At 30.8% G+C, this 11,499-nt stretch overlaps 1 protein-coding gene across 2 annotated transcripts in view; it reads right to left on the reverse strand.

Moving 5' to 3' along the window:
* LOC6045261 (uncharacterized protein DDB_G0271670) overlaps positions 1–4,304 on the reverse strand; it is a 76,151-nt gene extending 71,847 nt beyond the window's left edge. For both annotated transcript variants that reach the window (XM_038249563.1, XM_038249562.1), the window contains exon 1: positions 3,315–4,304. The gene's annotated coding sequence lies outside the window, so the exon portion shown is untranslated. The remainder of the gene's footprint in view (positions 1–3,314) is intronic.
* Positions 4,305–11,499: the final 7,195 nt, after the last annotated feature.

Consider the following 11,499-nt stretch of genomic DNA (forward strand, 5'->3'; position numbering starts at 1 on the left):
TTTTCAGGAATTTATCTCACCACACTTTTAAATTATTCAAAAGAACAATCAAGAAATCACAAAAAATAAAACACATTTTTGGAAATTAAATTTTAGTAATGAAAAATTATTACCTACTGTCAAATTAAGTCAAAGTCCAGATCGACGATAACTTATAATTGTTGTATTTCTGAAAATGACTAAAACCAACCAAATAATGTTGAATTTCAAAGCTCCCTCTCAGTAAATTTTTTTGTTGATAAAATAAGTATTTTCAAAGTATAAATACAAAAACAAATCATAAAATACCGATTTTTTTTAAAGCACAAAAATTTTTATAATTTGCATGCATTTTCACTGTTTTAGAGTTTTTTGAATGAAATACTATTTTTATTATCTACCATATTTTCTCGAAAATACTAAAGTTTGTATAAACGATTCGAAATTTTGTATGTATTTTAACTGTTTTAGAGTTTTATAATTGAAATGCTAAAATTTTCACAAAATACCGTATTTTCTCGCAATATTAGTATAAAGCGATTTAATATTTTGTATGTAGGGGAAGGTGGGGCAAGGCGACCATATGGGGCAAGAGGTACAATCGCTCGTACGGCCGTTATTTTTACAATTTTGATTATTTCCAGTATGAGGAATTGTTGCTAACAATGCAATTAGCTTATTCTACTACCACATAACCGCCAATACGACGTAAACGCCACGGAGCATAAGATTTAATGAAGTTTTTTTTCAAACCCTTTGTTTTCTTATAATATTTGGAAAGTACAAAATAATGCTTAGGGTTCGTTTTAGGGCTCATTTTATCAAAATGCATTTTTTCCTAGATCAGTAGTGTCCCTACCAATGACTTGCACCTATTTTAAAGTATGATTTAACTTTTGGTTATTTTTGTTGAGAGTTTAAAAAAAATCTTGTTCAGGTGGGGCAAGTGTACCATATGAATTTTTAGTAGGGAAAAAAATACGAATTGCTGCAACAACATATTTTATTGGAAAATAAATACATAAACGTTCTTAAAAACTGGTAAACAATTGTTAAAAAAATTGTCCATGCAAAATATAGTGATATTATGAAAATTTCCCTTTTTTCATCAAAGTAATTTTTTTTTTCGTAAAAGCGATCAAATTTATAGTAACATACTATTATTTAATCTAAAAATGAAAGAAATGTTTCAAATACATCCTAATCTGATGTATCTAAGTGATAACAGTTCAATTGTTAGCAAATTAACATGTTTTTTCATGCTTTGTTCCTCTTGCCCCAACGGGTTGTTCGTCTTGCCCCACTAGTTGAGTAGAACGTACGGAAAATCTTTTTTTTTTAAATCATTTTTTTGCATTAAAAACAGGATTTTTTTAAAACTTGTTCTATCAAAGTCTTAGTCAAGACCTGAAATAAGATGATAATTAAAAAATCCGACAGATTTTTAACGTTTTTGATGGGTTACAACGATCATTTCCTTAGCTTGTTACACTTGCCCCACTTTCCCCTATTTTAATTGTTATAGAGTTTTTTGTAACTCATTTTTTACGTAATACCGTATTTTCTCGAAAATACTAAAATTTTTATAATTCGCAACTTGAAATTTTACCTGTTTGTATTTTGACTTATACTAAAATTTTCACAAAATATCGTATTTTCATGTAAATACTTAATTTTTTATCATTCGCAAAATGGGTATAAAGCGATTTGAAATTTTGTATGTATTTGAACTGTAAAGAGTGTTTTTTTTTAAATAAATATTTTTTTTACAAAATACCGGATTTTCTCGAAAATACTCAAATTTTTATAATTCGAAATATGGGTACCGAACGATTGGAAATTTTACCTGCTTTTCCATTCAAACAACTCTAAAAGAGTTAAAATCCATACTAAATTTCGAATCGTTGAATAACCATATTGCGAACCATAGAAATTACAGTATTTTCGAGAAAATACGGTATTTTGTGAAAATTTTAGAATTTCTGCAAAAATCTCTCAGTTTAAATACATTTAAAATTTCGAATCTTTTGATACTTATATTGCGAATAATAAAAATTTGAGTATTTTCGAGAAAATACTATATTTTGTGAAAATTGGACTAGTTTAATCATAAAACTCTAAGACAGTAATGCAAAATATCGAATTGGTTGATACCCAATATGGCGAATTATAAAAATTTGAGTATTTTTGAGAAAACACGGTATTTTTTTATTTTTTTCAGTATTTATACTTTGAAACTTACCATATTATAAAAAAATATTTACTTTGAGGAAACTTGATAATTTTGTTGGATTTAGTCAATTTTAAAATTAAAACAAAATTATCGCCGATAGAATAATCGGAATAACGATAACGATAGATTATCGTTATCTTCCCGACGATAACGATATAGCTTTCGTTATCGAACCTCGCTAATTTTATCGTTTATAACGTTGTAATTTACAAATTTTTAATCCAAGTTGGCGGCCAAAATGGCGATGATCAAATATTGAGAAAATGCAATACCGTCAGATAGGTTTTGATGAATAACGTAAATAAACGCTCATAAACAAAGCTGAAAAAAATTACGATGGAACGAGCTCAAAAAGTGTCCGCGTGGTTTTTGGATGGCTCCTAACAGGCAATCAATACTTCAAATTTTAGGAAAATTGGGTCGCAGGACTCGAATTTGATGTTAAAAGTCAAAAAGTCATAAACTAAGAATATTTTTGGATTCAATTATTTGCAAGTCGGATAATTGAAGCTTCGGAAAATCGAGTCAACATGAATTTCCGAAATGTTTCATGACCGTAATGAATAATTATTAATTTTTTTTTATGATTATCTGGTTAGTTAAAAATACTTTTAGGACCAATATAACTTATTTTTCAAAATCATATTTCCGTTTCCTGTGTGCATCTTAACTCCGAAAAATTGGAGACCCTTTTTCTGACTTAGGTTCTAGGATTTTTGAGTTTTATCGCTTTAGTATGTTTTTTTTTTTTCAATCCAAACTGACTCAAATTTTTCAAATCCCCAGCCGGCATCGGCTTATGTCCCATTATACTTAAGCTCACTTCCCTAATTCCCTGCGAAACAATCACCTTCAATTTGTCACCTAGCCACCGGCCATCGATATCGAGGGGAAACGCTTTTACGGCTTCCCTGTCACCTTCCTCAACCAGCCTAGAACCCTGAAGCCCGGGGAAGCATTCCAAGTTCAAGCCCCCAACTCATCGCGCAATCGATTGACCGTAGAACAAAGCCGGACTCGAACGTCGCGAGTTCGAGGCTCGTGCCGTCACCCCCTCAAAATAAAAAAAAATAAAATTTTTAAAAAGTCGACAGCGACTTACCGATCGAAATTCGCACCAAATGTCAATGACTTTTTCTCCGACGGCTTCTCCACAACAATTAAATCACCTCACTTAAATTGTATTGTTGGCGCTGCTTTTGTTTTTTCCCCTCTCTCTTTCTCTCGATGATTTTTCCTCTTTTATTTTTGCTTACAACTTTATGCAATTTCTCCCAGCATCGCGTGAACTGTCAGCATTTATTTTGGTCGATTTTTATCTCTTTTTTTTGCCTTTCTTTTCTGCGCACCTTTCGTGGGTTTTATTTTGGTTCCCCAGCTGCCACTTTTTTGCTACGGTATTGATCAGATTTCAAAAGCACCCGTCACGACAAGCTCATAAAACTATAACTTTCCCAACAAAACAACAACACCGCGACGATTTGACTTTTGCGCGAGCATTTGCGCAAACAAAAATGTCAATAAACTCGTTCCAGCGTGTATGTTCTGCTATGTTGCACACTCTCCTTCGCGTCCTCCTGGCTTCTCCTCACTAGTTGTCGATGGTTGATTTCTTGCTCTTCCACCAATACAGCGGCAGCAGCACCCTTTGCCTCTTTCCAAGACAATTTTGCACAATGTTCTTTGCGGTAGAAGCAGCCTGAAGCAAATCCGTATCCAACAATGGTGGTTCTGACTCTTCCTCTAGTTGATGCCTCTAGACCAGCTTTAGAAGCATCTACTGCGTATTAATGACCAACACATCCGGTAACACTGCTTGCTCGATGTTCCCGTTGAATCATCCTCCTAGACTTGCCTCACCTCACATTACACGCTATTCTCTTAATCTTGATTCGATTAAGACAACAACAAAACCCTTTTTTCGAATAGTTTTAGATTCGCTTGCACACACAGTTGAGCGCTCTCAAACAGTGCTGTATTTGTGTTCTCACTGCACTTCTTCTGAACCACCTTAGCTGAATCAACCACGCGAGAGCACGAAAATGACGTGAACCTTCGACGACGTTTGGACGCGGACTGACTTGGCAAAAGGTTTTGACTTTTTCCCTCTCTCGCGGCGATCCAAGCATGCGACCACCTTGCTGGTCGGAAAAGGTAGCTCGCCAAACAACGGTAATCGAGAGAGAGCGAGAGAGCGTGCGCTCTCGGAGAGCGAAAGGTTGTGTTTGCAGAAGCTGGCACAAATACATGGAAGATGAGGGGGGAGATTTAAATGCACGCAAAGGTGAGAGGAAAATGGGTTCATTTGCGTTGGTGAACAGGTGCGAAGCGTGAGGCGTGAGAAGAGGGTCATTTACAGGTGAGAGTGAAGGAATGGTGAGTGGTGAGCACTGTGGGATGATTGTGTGATTTATTTTGGTCAGAGTTTCATTCATTCACATTAAATATTTTTATTTCATTTTTTCAAGTTTTTGATTCTTTCTAAAAAAAATAAAAATTACAATTCAAATTTCAAGCCGAATTGACAGAAAGTATCATATGATGCTTTCTTCATTAATACGTTATACAATGTATTCTTATTGTTTACAATCGTTTTAATTCACAGCACATTGAAAATACTTCTAAAATATTTTCAATGTGCTGTGAATTAAAACATTTTTTATATTGTATGAAGTTTGTAAGTTAGGGTTACAAAAAAAAATCTTAAAACACGTAATATTTGATAATATTTAGATTTTTAAGAAAAAAATTGGGTATCAAACGACGCATAATTTAAAAAAAAAACAGCAACATTTGTTTTTTTTGTGTAAATCACTGAAATTTAAAAAATTTACCGTAGTTTTGGCAATTGCCCGAATCTATATTGGTAGTGATGTCGCAAAATTTTTTCCTCACTGCCATAAAATGTTTAGAGAAAAATAGCTTTTTTTAAACATCCTTTTTTCAAATTTTCAAAATTTTGTAATATCAGCAAACGACAAAAAATCGCAAAAAGTGATTTTCACGGCTTTGGATTATTTTTTGCATAAATTATTAACATTTATTTATCAACTCCTATTTAAAAAAATAAATATAATTTCACTACTTTTCATTAAGATTTGATCAGGCAAAATTGTGTATAAATTTTAACTTCATTTGAATTTTTAAGAAAATTTAGACATGTTTTTTTGTAAAAATTCTTAACTTGTAAAAATCTGAATAGAATTTCACAACGTTAAAAAACAAATTGAATTCATTTCATAAGAAAGTAATTTGTGAATAATATGCAGTACTTTTACTCTAAACCTTACTTTAGTTTTTTAAGCAGTTACAAGTACTTTTCATAAGTGATCGTCTTTTATTTAAGATTTTTTCTATAAAGAGAAAACGGACATTTTTGATATTTTTTGTTGAGAAAATAAATTTAATAATTTTTTTTTGCATTGTTCGAAATAAAAAAGAAGAGGCCCCGTTTTTTTAAATCAGAAGCATGAAACAACTTTTTTTTAAGTTTTAGGCAAATTTGATTTTTTTTCAACTACCCTTAAAAATATAAAAATGGACCAGCTCCAAATCTTCAGGTTCTTAAATCTGAAAATCTATTAAACATCAAATCTTTAAATCTTTAAATCTTTAAATCTTTAAATCTTTAAATCTTTAAATCTTTAAATCTTTAAATCTTTAAATCTTTAAATCTTTAAATCTTTAAATCTTTAAATCTTTAAATCTTTAAATCTTTAAATCTTTAAATCTTTAAATCTTTAAATCTTTAAATCTTTAAATCTTTAAATCTTTAAATCTTTAAATCTTTAAATCTTTAAATCTTTAAATCTTTAAATCTTTAAATCTTTAAATCTTTAAATCTTTAAATCTTTAAATCTTTAAATCTTTAAATCTTTAAATCTTTAAATCTTTAAATCTTTAAATCTTTAAATCTTTAAATCTTTAAATCTTTAAATCTTTAAATCTTTAAATCTTTAAATCTTTAAATCTTTAAATCTTTAAATCTTTAAATCTTTAAATCTTTAAATCTTTAAATCTTTAAATCTTTAAATCTTTAAATCTTTAAATCTTTAAATCTTTAAATCTTTAAATCTTTAAATCTTTAAATCTTTAAATCTTTAAATCTTTAAATCTTTAAATCTTTAAATCTTTAAATCTTTAAATCTTTAAATCTTTAAATCTTTAAATCTTTAAATCTTTAAATCTTTAAATCTTTAAATCTTTAAATCTTTAAATCTTTAAATCTTTAAATCTTTAAATCTTTAAATCTTTAAATCTTTAAATCTTTAAATCTTTAAATCTTTAAATCTTTAAATCTTTAAATCTTTAAATCTTTAAATCTTTAAATCTTTAAATCTTTAAATCTTTAAATCTTTAAATCTTTAAATCTTTAAATCTTTAAATCTTTAAATCTTTAAATCTTTAAATCTTTAAATCTTTAAATCTTTAAATCTTTAAATCTTTAAATCTTTAAATCTTTAAATCTCTAAATCTTTAAATTTTTTCTTTGAAACATGTCATTTTTTCATCAGCTATCGACTATAACCATCAAGTTCTTTTTTAATTCAAAGTAAAAAAACGTAAAATATGTTTTTCATTCTGGATTCCTGATATTTTTTATCAAGCGTGATCTTCATTTACCAAATTTTTACAAAAAACTTGTAGAAATAAAATCTACAGCTTTTGTTTTCCCATTTTAAGTCAATTTTGCCTTTCGTCATTTAAATTTAATAAAAATCTTAAAATTTGTCAAATGTTCTATTATTTAAAGAAAAAACAAATACTTGTTTTGTTTTTTTTTATCCAATATTTTCAATTTTTTTCTAAATTTTAATGCAAAATTTTACTTTTTAAAATTTTTTGTCAGAAAATAAAAATAAAAAAAAACCCTTTTCATTATTTGTTTAACTTTTGGCAACTTTGAAAATAATTGAAACCCAAGTTGAAACCACTTTTTTATCAAGCTTTTTTTTTTAATTTTTGATTAAAAATTATATTCCATAAAAATTTTGTTTTCCCTTTTTCTGTCAATTTCGCCTTTTGGCATTTAAACAAAATAAAAAAATGCGCAATAAATTTTAGTTCAAGACATTTTATATGAATTCTAAAGTAAATAAATTTTGAATCAACCTCAAAAAATACTCTAGAACTCTTCGTTATTTTGAAAATATTTTGAACAATATTTTGAAATTGTGCATGAAATTTGAAAACTTTCTACTTTCAAAATTTCTTGTTATAAAAAACTAATAAAAAAAAAATTAAAAACGGATATATTAAAAATGTTTGCAATTTTCAAGTCATACCAAAAATTCATCCACTGTGGGTGAATTTTCCTCACGAGAATTCTCATCAAATGAATGACTCCCGAGTCCCACAACAAATCACCTTTTCGATCAACTGTCAAACACACACGTACTCTCCTACAACCTGTCACACGGCGCTCGCCGCAGAAGTCATGCGCACACATTTGTTTTGGTCTCACCATGTTTCAAACAAACAAACAAAATCTCGCAAATGAACTCCGCGCCGCAGCAAAACCTAGCGCAACAACACACCAATACATACTCAAACGCTTCATTCGCAACAATCACCAAGCAAAACAGTGCGCAAAAACTGATGAATGAAAATTTTGTCAACAAAAGAAAAAAGCAAGCGTTGGTGTTGGTGGACGATGTTGCAACCAGAAGGAAGCAACAACAACAACGCGAGAATGACAATCGCAGCTGGCGTTGACGCTGCCAGGGAAAATCGCTTTGATCTGCTTCACGGACTGCTAGATCAAAGTGACTAGTGTTAGAATAATGGACTTTTTTTTCGCCCCTGCGGGGCTTTGTCACCCGCTATTGTTTCACGTTTGACGTTTTCCAACGGTACATCTGTCAAATAAAAGAACTTATTTGCGATGGTATCGCACTGCGTGCGTCAAGCGGCTTAATCAGTTGCTTGTGTCACGTAAAGCCCTGAGCTAAAATTTAACTTTTTTAACACCTATGAGAAAATAATTTTCTCTACTTTAAAGGCCATTGTTGTTTGACTGTGCATTGTTGTGGCGCAATCTCGCGACAAACCTAACCTAAACTTTTACTTTCAAGACATTGTGTCTAAAATCGCGGGGTTTTTTTTGCCCCTCTCCTCTTACCATCGTTGACAGTTTAGTTTCCCAGTTATGTTTGTAGCAAAAAAATGGTCACCCCGCAATAATGGGGCCCCGGATTACGTCGCTTAAACGGCTCGTTATGTGATTGTTTAGCTCTTGTGACTTAATTTTGCTGCATTGTTTTGCGGCTCGCCGTTTTACAACCCAAACTGTGACAGCCTGAGGCTTGCTGGACTTAGAAGTTGTTTCGGGTTATGATTTTGACACTCGGGTGCTAACGTCAGTTTTGCAACGACAGCGTGGCGATGCCCGAAACAACTGTCAGAAAATTTGCTACGCTGAAATTGTCAAACGGCAATAAATTACCCGGGCGTCGCAGTGATGACCTTGTTTGGGCTCTTTTTGGTTTGGATTGGAATGTAAATTAGATTTGTTTTACGATCAACACTTGAAACAGCGTGTTAAAAGCACAACACATACACCTGCTCAAGCCTTTGCATTTGGATTCAAACACCTTTTGTTGTTTATCCCTGCGGGTTGGCATAAATCACTCGGGCGGTGTTTATTGTTTTGATGCCAAATATTGTTGCGGATTTGCATAAAGAATGGATTAGTAAGCGTCAGATAAGTTAAGGAAGCTGAATGTTTCCAGCTTCAAGTGTGTTTTTTAAATTCTGTTTTTTTTTTCACTTTTTCACTAACAAAGATTATGACTAGGGATGGAGATTTCCGTTTAATCCCGTGAAATTAACAATTTTCTCAAATAAATTCTTTGAAATAATAACATAAAAAATATTCATCCACTAAGACTTTTTATGAAAATTTTATTAGATGTCAATGGAGCACTTCCATTCGAGCAGTTTTTCCTTTTTTCTACAATGTATTTCTTATGGAGCGAACTGTCAAAAACTGCTCGACTGCTGGTGCTCCATTGAAAAGTGTGATATGAAGACTTGTTAGCAAATATACATTTACATTAAATTGTTGAAATAATTATTGAGAAGTGAATGCTGCGAATACTTAAATGATGTTAACAAAAATCAGTTAATTAAAACACATATTTTTGGAAGCATCAAGTTTGATTTATAGTGAGTAACCCGGGCAGACGGTAATAGCATAATTAATAATATTTCAATAACAAATCTTGTTAAAATAACAAAAAGTGTTATTATTTTATCCTGAAAATCAACTTCAAGAAGAAAAAATAATAACAGTTTCTGATAAAATAACAAAATTTAATATTGAAGTGATATTATATTAAAAATGTTTAATAACACGCTAATAAGAAGAAATGTTATACATTTCAAAAACCCTCCTAATAACAAAATTTGTTATTCGTTCGGTATACTGACTTAGAAATAAAATTACCATAAATCGCACAAATGGAAAAGTTTCTAAGTGTCCATAACACAATCTGTTATTATTTTTTCAATTGTTAAATATGTTTGGATCTTTGGGATAATTTTGTCTAATTTCGTCGGGGTCATTGTTTTGGCCATAAAATGGGGTCCTTAATCTAAAATTATTCTAAAAAGTTGAAATTTTGGAAGTTGATTTTTTTTTAATTATTTGATATACCCCCTAAAGGACTTTGTTTAAAATGGTTAGAACTATGGGATAATTTTGACCAATTTCGTCAGTGTCATTATTTCGGCCATGAAATGGGATCCTTAAGCTAAAATTATTCTAAAAAGTTGAAATTTTGGAAGTTGATTTTTTTTAATTATTTAAATACCCCCTAAAGAACGTTGTTTAAAATGGTTAGAACTATGGGATAATTTTGACTAATTTCGTCAGGGTCATTATTTCGGCCATGAAATGGGGTCCTTAAGCAAAAATTTTTCTAAAAATTTGAAATTTTGGAAGTTGATTTTTTTAATTATTTGATATACCCCCTAAGGGATTTTACTAAATTTGTCTAGAACTAGAACTAAATCTCTTCGCAGCACACAATACACGACAAAAATGCGAAACAAAAGGCACACACAAAAAAAATCACTTTTCACTCCGAATATTTTTTACGACCACGCGCTCCCTTTGTCAATTATGCACTCTGGGTTTCAAGCTAAAATTAATCCGATAAAATTAACTTTTGAGAGTTCATTTTTTTTTTAATTTTGTTATATTCCCTAACGGAATTGATTTCTTTATTGAGAATTTTTGAAGTGTGAATAACAAAAACTGTTATTATTTTCACAGAGCCAGGAAGTCGGAGCTGACGTTCAAGTTCGAGCTGGAGTGAGACCTCGGAGACTGCATCGGATTCATCTAATTTTCAGCAACTTTTACTTGGAGTCGGAATCTGTGAAGTCGGGTATTTTTGGAGAGCTGAAGTCGTCGTTGACGTCATATCCTGCATCAGGAGTCGGAGTTGTCTTCAAAGTATTGATTCAAAGTCGCTTGGAGGTACCGGACTCTGCAACCCTTACTAGAACAGAGGAGTTATGGCAACTGCAGGTTTTTTTGCAAATTACAAATAACTTTTTTTGTTATGGAGACGTACCAGTTCAATAACATTTTTTGTTATTATGCTGCTCCACCTCTCCGCACAAAATAACAAATCTAGTTATTCCTTCATGATTCCTTTTGTGTTATTGGTTTGTTATTGCAATAACAACATAATAACAGTTTAAGTTATTCTTCGAACAAATCTTTGTTATTGATTTTTGTTATTTTAACAACTAATCCGATCATCCCAATAACATATTTCGATCTTCTCACAATATCAAAAACTGATCTTCCCAAGATATTTTCGTCTGCTCGGGAATAGCGTAATTTAATTTTTTTTATAATTTCCACATTTGTTTTTTTTTTATTTCATTTTATTTAAGCATCGAATTCGAGTTCTGCAATCCCATTTTAGTCAAATTTGGATAGTTGATTGCCTATTAAATAAAAGAATGCATTTTTTCAATATTTCGTCAGCGCTATATTGACTGACATTTTGGATTTAAAAATTCCAAATCACTTTAGCGTAGTTTAGGGGTCAAACTTAAGCTGGACAGTCAAAAATAAATCGACCAAAATAATTTTTTATTCGTTAATCGATTATTTGAAGTTTCGGTCATCTGAACTGAAATTTTGCTGATTTGCTTATTTAAATTACACTGCTCTGAAAAATTAATATGACAATTTTTGTTTTCTTCATTTTGTTTTAGACATTGAATTTTATCTTTTGTACTTCAATTTCTCAGACACTAGATTGTTC

This window comes from Culex quinquefasciatus, chromosome 1, assembly GCF_015732765.1.
Source record: "Culex quinquefasciatus strain JHB chromosome 1, VPISU_Cqui_1.0_pri_paternal, whole genome shotgun sequence".
Lineage (NCBI taxonomy): Eukaryota > Metazoa > Arthropoda > Insecta > Diptera > Culicidae > Culex > Culex quinquefasciatus.